We start from the raw sequence: 6,989 nt of genomic DNA, 5'->3' as shown, positions 1-6,989 counted from the left end.
GGTTCCATTCAGATTTCATGCTTGAAAACTTCTGTATATTTTATGTCTATCTTCCATTAAACTTGGTGCCTCTAAGGCAGGAACAATCATCTCTTTCATAAATTGAGACCATTACAAAAACAGAATTATGTTCTCTTTCCTCTCAATCAGGGGAATTTGAAGTAGGATTGATGAAATCCTGGAAATCTTAAGCAAAAATGTCATTTCTGCATTTTTATGGCCAGAGGGTCCTGTGTTTTCATCAGATTCCTGAAGATATCACAGAGCCCAACAATGTTAAGAATCTCTGCTTTGAATCCATGTGCTTTCACCCAGCTCTATGGTACAAGGCACCCTGCCCCTGGGGCAATCTGTCTGTGGTCCCTGCAAAGATGATAAACCCACATCAAAGACACTTACTCTTCTGCATGTCAGTGGACTCTACTGCCATCTCTTCCTCCACAATGATGTCACTATCGCCGTCTTCAAGATTCATTTCTGTCGCATCTATAACACTGTCTTCTTCCTCTTCCTCCTCCTCATCTTCCTTGGAAACATCCTTTAATGTGGCAAGTAGTCTGTTGTAACCAGAAACTTGTTCTGGTTCACTCTATGCTTCACTTTCAGAACTTGAAGTATCTAAACTCTCTGACTAAAAGGAAAATGGGGATTTTAAAAACAAAAATTATATTGTTCTTGTTGCTACCCCACGACTATCATCAGGCCCACAGTGGAACCAAGTTCAGACTTTTCTAAAGAAAAACTAGCTTTCCTGCAAATATGCAATCCCATCTATTCAACCAAACCTAGCACCAAATTTGTTTAAAACAGCTAATCTAGCTATGATTCTAGAAGCGCTTCCTCTTCTTTGAACTGCTAACGTTCCACATGGGAAGACAGCAAACTAAACACATGGAGCTTTAGGTTATAAGGCGATCTAACCTATGTGTCAGACATTTGGCACCTTTAAAGGAGCAACAGGAAAACTTACAACCAAAATGTGTACTTTATTTCTGAGTCTGTGGTAATGAAATAAGACCTTTGATGATTTTGCACTCTATTTTATGTTAAGCAAACATGACATTCCCTCTTAGGATTCACCAAGAGCCCTCTGGTAAGCCTCCTTAACAGGTTCTAACAGGCTAATCTCTCAGGACAGTTTCATACTCTATACTGTATTAGTTATCACAATGGCATTTTAACAGACACCTGCACTTAAAACTAAGCAATATTACTAAAATACAGCTTACATCTAAAATCAAAAAGAGTGGAAATGTAGCCAAACTTTATTACCATATATAATCTTAAAAGTAACAGTCCAGAATCTACTATCATAAAGAAGGTATAAAGCATTACCAGTTGACAAGTCTGTGGTTTTGCTTCCTTTCTGGAAACCCTGAGAAGAAACAGGCAATGTTAAACTCTAACTACTAGTATGTAGCAATTAGGAAAAGTCTAATGATACAACTTTAAGTGAACATGGCAGACTATACCGGTATAAATACATTCTATCTATTGTCAAGTAAAAACTCCATATGCATTTGCTCAGGTTTTGGAAGGATATGCCAAATAGATAATAAGAGACGAATGAAAAAGTCTAACAAGACCACATGACAAATACTACAGTCACACAGTAACAGGCTCTCATCCAAAAGATGGGAAATTTTGGCAAATAAAAGCCCTCGGGGTTCACCTTTTCTAGCAAATTTCTTAAGTAGACTATCCCTCTAACGGTTGATAAAGCAGCCCAAAGGGGTGGGATGAGCACTAAGATCATCACTGAGAGTCTGGACACTTAGAGAGGAACCCACAACTACCCAAACATTAGTTTCCTCGTGGTCATTGAATAGATAGGTGATGTCGAGGGTCCCAAGCAATTCTTTCTGAATTTTTTTTTAACTTATTTAATTTCTTTATTTTTGCCTGCTATGGGTCTTCGTTGCTGCGCCCGGGCTTTCTCTAGTTGCGGCGAGCGGTGGCTTCTCTTGTTGCGGAGCAGGGGCTCTAGGCTCGCGGGCATCAGTAGTTGCACCACCCTGGCTCAGTAGTTGTGGCTCGCGGGCTCTAGAGTGCAGGCTCCCTCAACAGTTGTGGCGCACGGGCTTACTTGCACCGCGGCATGTGGGATCTTCCCGGACCGGGGCTCGAACCCCTGTCCCCTCCGTTGGCAGGCGGATTCTTAACCACTGCGCCACCAGGGAAGCCCCCAAGCAAGTCTTTAAAAACATATCAAACGAGGGCTTCCCTGGTGGCGCAGTGGTTGAGAATCTGCCTGCCAATGCAGGGGACATGGGTTCGAGGCCTGGTCTGGGAAGATCCCACATGCTGCGGAGCAACTAGGCCCGTGAGCCACAACTGCTGAGCCTGCGCGTCTGGAGCCTGTGCTCCGCAACAAGAGAGGCCGCGACAGTTGAGAGGCCCGCGCACTGCGATGAAGAGTGGCTCCTGCTTGCCACAACTAGAGAAAGCCCTCGCACAGAAACGAATACCCAATACAGCAAAAATTAATTAATTAATTAATAAAAACTCCTACCCCCAACATCTTCTTAAAAAAAAAGTTGTATAATCAAACACAATTCATCTAATATTTTAAAAAAAACATATCAAACGAAAACAAGCTTATAAAATCTCGGCCCAGTCGCCACACAGGAGGCGTGCCGTCTAGCATAAAACTACAGACTCAACAAAGGGTAGGAAGACCGGCGAAGAACCCCATCTCAGGCGGGAAGCCGCCAGGATACCCAGGCGAGCTAGGCCGGCGCCGGGGCAGCGTGGGACGCGGCGGGAGCTGCCCTGTCACTACCCCCGGGCCACCGGCGGACCAAACGCGGGGACACGCGGGCTCCCACCGGGAAAGGACGCCAGCAGCGCCGGTCCCAGCCTTGCCTCTCCATACCTGTCATAGAAGGGATGCTCCTCGCCGAAATCCCTTAGATGATGCTTCTGCTTTTTAGTTAGGGAGCTGAGCAGCTGGCTCTGGCTCCGGCTCCGGCTCCGGCTCCCGCGTTTGCCCACGGGGAAGACGTCAAGTCAGCCAACCTCCAAGAATCGCGTTTTTCACCCGGAAGTAGTCTCGTCAACCCACTCACGCGGGATTGCCAACGGCGCTTTACGGCGGAAGCAGGGTGCCATAAAGCAGACCCGCTTTACGTCGCGCTTGTACGACAGGCGTTAGAACTTCCTGTTTCCCATTCCGCCCCCTAGCAAGGCTCTTTGGAAGCACGTGCACACCTGCGCAGCTTTTCTCTGAGCCCCGTGAGGAAGGCAGGCAGGGAGGCTTCGGGCTTCCCCAGGTGGGTACATGGGTGGGTGTACTTTGTGCGTCTGTTTTGGCTGTGAGAATCAGCCTGCATAAACGTGTAGTGACTGAGATGGTTGAATGCAGTGCCTTTATATTATGCCATAATACAAATACCAACTAACATTTAAGGCTGCCGGTGCATCTCAATTCATCCTCACAACAACAGTAAACAAGTAGGCCTTGTTAATAAGCCTGATATTGGAGATGAGAAAGCTGATGCTTACGAAAGGTTACATACACACTAGCGAGAGAGGAGATGGAAACCTAATTCTCTCTGATGCGACCACAGGCTTTTCCCACTAGGATCTGCCACATGCGTGTGCTATGTGAAGCATGGGGACGTAAGGCTGAGATTCCCGCCCTTACCCTACCCCCTCATTTTCTGAAAGGATTGCAAGGGCCCTTGGTAACAAATCTGTTCTGGCACTTTTCATGTTATAAAAGCAAAAACACATCCAGAGAGGTAAAGTGACTTTCCTAAATCACCCGGAGAGTCGATGTTAGAGAAAGCAGTAAAACTCAATCAAGTGTCTCAAAACTGAATTGGGGCAAATTGGGATGGAAAACTTTTAAAGGGTAAGTAACTTTTCTATATCTGGATCGTGGTGGTGGTTACACCTTGTATACAATTACCAAAATTAATCACACTGTACCTTTGAAATTGGTACATTTTAATGCAAGTAAATAATAACCTCAATAAACAAAGAGGTAAAAACAGCGCAACTGGACTTAATACTCTAGAGACAGGCAGAGTGTGCAGGGATACTTAAAAACCACAGGATAGGGCTTCCCTGGTGGCGCAGTGGTTGAGAGTCCGCCTGCCGATGCAGGGGACACGGGTTCGTGCCCCAGGTCTGGGAAGATCCCACATGCCGCGGAGTGGCGAAGCCCGTGAGCCATGGCCGCTGAGCCCGCGAGTCCGGAGCCTGGGCTCCGCAACGGGAGACGCCACAACAGTGAGAGGCCCGCGTACCGGAAAAACAAAACAAAACAAAAACCACAGGATAAACACAGAGACACTTTGTTTCTAATAGTAACTTACAATGTCAATCATAAACCACAGAATTCACCTGCATATTTAAGCTAAAATAGGAGCCATCAAAAATAGTGTTCACTGCCTCTGCTATTAGACGAGCGTCTGTGAGAGAATTGCACCTTTCTCCAATACCATGTCACACCTATACACGTCGCACTACAACTATTCAAATCCTAGTTTTCTCCTTCTGGGGACCATCTACTCCTAATTAGATTCTGGGAGCTTAGGGTGGGGGAGGGAGGCAAGGGGAGGGAGGATCAAGAAAATATGCAAACAGCAGGTAGTGCCAGCAGATAGCCCAGCCAAGGAACCCAGAAACAAACACACATCTGTCTTCTGTCTCATTTCAACTTAAAAAGTACAGTCACTTACGTAAACAAAAGGCTGCTTGCAAATCTCATCATACATACTAAGGCACTAACCACAGTATAACCTGGCTATGACAATAAAGTCATACAATGTTTTGTCTCCTCCCACCCTATTCCAAGTGCCCCAGCTTTCCTCCCCAGAGGCAACCAGTTTCTTGGTGTTCTTCCAGAGATCTGCTCTAAAAAGCTATACTCTTGAGCACTTGATGTGACTCTTTACTCTCTCCTGCTTTCCATGGCATTGTAGTCCTATGGACAGGTCTAGACTGTTCCCAGGTTCAGACACAACTGTGCCCTAGCTCCACCCAAGTGGTCTCATCATTGGCTCACTGAGCCCGCTTCTGAAAATATTTAGATTAGCCTTTGACAACATAAAAGGGGATGCCTTGTGAAATGTTCACCTGAGAGTTCGGAATTTCAACATATTTTTCATGCCTCCAGTGAAAGTTCTCTTAGTAAAACCCACACAAAGAAGATGCATGTGCCAACTAGTGAAGGCCCTGGGAAAATTGTAATAAAGGCAAAATTTGTTCTTCCCTTTCTTCTTCTCACGCTCAGCCCTTCCTTTTCCCTCCTGCAGGGTTTTCTTTGCCCTTTGCCCTCAGGGACTCAGTATTTTCAGGGGTAAAAACAATCCAGGAAATAATCTTTTATACTAGTTTGTAAAGAGAGGCTGATGAATTAATGTTCCTTGGGTATTTTCAATTCGGGGAGACTCCCTAGGATAACGATCTCAAGGGGTGGGAGGGGGGTGGCTGTCCCTTAAGACAAGATGGTCAGAATATTCAGAAAAGTGTTCGTTTTTCTTTATTAAAAACTTTTTCTTTGGACAATTTCAAGTATATACAAAAGTAGACAAAACAGTATAATACACTCCCATGTTCCCATCCCTCGGCTTCAATGCAAGGCCATCTTGTTTCATTTATATGCCCACCCACTACCCCTAACTCCCGCCCCTGTATTATTTTTGAAGCAAATCCCAGACATTGTATTATTTTATCTGTAAATATTTATTTCTAAATATCTAAAAGATAAGGGTTCTTTCTTTAACATAGCTACAATAGCACTATTTCACCTAAAAAAAAGATGATAACAATTATTTAATATCATCATGTAACCAGTCAGTATTCAGATTTCTGATTGTCTCATAAATGTCGTCTTTTTTTTTTTACACTGTTAGTTGAACATGTTCTGCTGTTCTCTGTGTTTCTCGCGAATACATTGTGGGATTTAGAACTTTGATCAGATTTCATTATAGCTGATATTTTATACTTCCATCAGGAGGCGTATACCGTCTGGTTGCCTTTCATTTTGTGATGTTACCAGTCATTGGTAGTCAATGTCTAAATTCGTGAATTCATTAGAGGTCACATTCTAATTCTATCATGAGGTGATATTCTAATTCTATCATTTCTTCGTCACTTGCTTGCTGGACTATTTCTATGAAAGCAAGCTTTTCCTTCCCCTAAATTTTGCTTACCCAGTGGTACTGTTTGTATAGGAAAAGCAGAAGAAATGCTTGATTCTCTCCCTTCATTTACTAATTTTCAACACAAGGAGTCAATTCACTGGATCTTCTAATGTTGACCAGTCAAGTTTTTCTTTTAAATTTTTAGTATCATTATGAACTCATGGAATTATACAAATTGATGTGTTTTAATCCCTTGCAAATATTATGGTGTACATGATTGGAAAGAGCTTATTTGACATATAGTGATGTATTTGAAAAGACAAACTATGTCCTAATACAAACCACAGAAAATAAACAGGAGTTATCTGAGATTCTCAACAGAGCAGGCATGGGAAGGTGGGGAAGGAGCACAATTTGAGGATACAGATCAGATGCTGGGGAAGTTTGAGTTTTGAAATTTATGTGATAATATAAGTGGTAACAAGGGCATATGTGTTCAAGATATGTTGACAGGGAGCCATAAATAATCCAAAGGTATGACTCTCTAATTATGAAAGCTCCGACACCTCAGCTACTGATTTGGGAAGATTCTGGGGAAGGTGTGTGTGCACCCACACATCTGTCTCCTCCTAGATGCCTCAAATCAGACAGTCTCCTCCACCACATGTATGCATACATGTCTGTATACACCCCAAAGCCATCCAGCCTCTTCCTGAGAGTGCTGGCAGAAATCAGTCTCTCGCAACCTGTATAATGAAATGAGCTTGTTTATTCATTTAAAAAAATGTACGAAACACCATGTGCCAGGTGCTGTGCTAGTAGCTGAGGCTGGGGGAAAGAATAAGATCCATTCCAGCCTCTTCAAGGAGCTCTCAGCCCATCCAGGTATGGATA

General features: G+C 43.8%; 1 long non-coding RNA gene across 1 annotated transcript; it reads right to left on the bottom strand.

Moving 5' to 3' along the window:
* Positions 1 to 126: 126 nt before the first annotated feature.
* LOC308611669 lies at positions 127 to 3,015 on the bottom strand. Its single transcript, XR_014014999.1, has 3 exons — positions 2,876 to 3,015; positions 1,336 to 1,375; positions 127 to 631 (listed from the first exon to the last, which is right to left on the bottom strand). It is a non-coding gene; the product is annotated as an uncharacterized lncRNA (long non-coding RNA).
* Between the last annotated feature and the right edge of the window lie 3,974 nt (positions 3,016 to 6,989).

Source organism: Mesoplodon bidens (genome assembly GCF_964165515.1).
Source record: "Mesoplodon bidens genome assembly, contig: HAP1_SCAFFOLD_848, whole genome shotgun sequence".
Taxonomy (NCBI): Eukaryota; Metazoa; Chordata; class Mammalia; order Artiodactyla; family Ziphiidae; genus Mesoplodon; species Mesoplodon bidens.
This window is presented reverse-complemented; position numbering and strand designations above follow the sequence as displayed.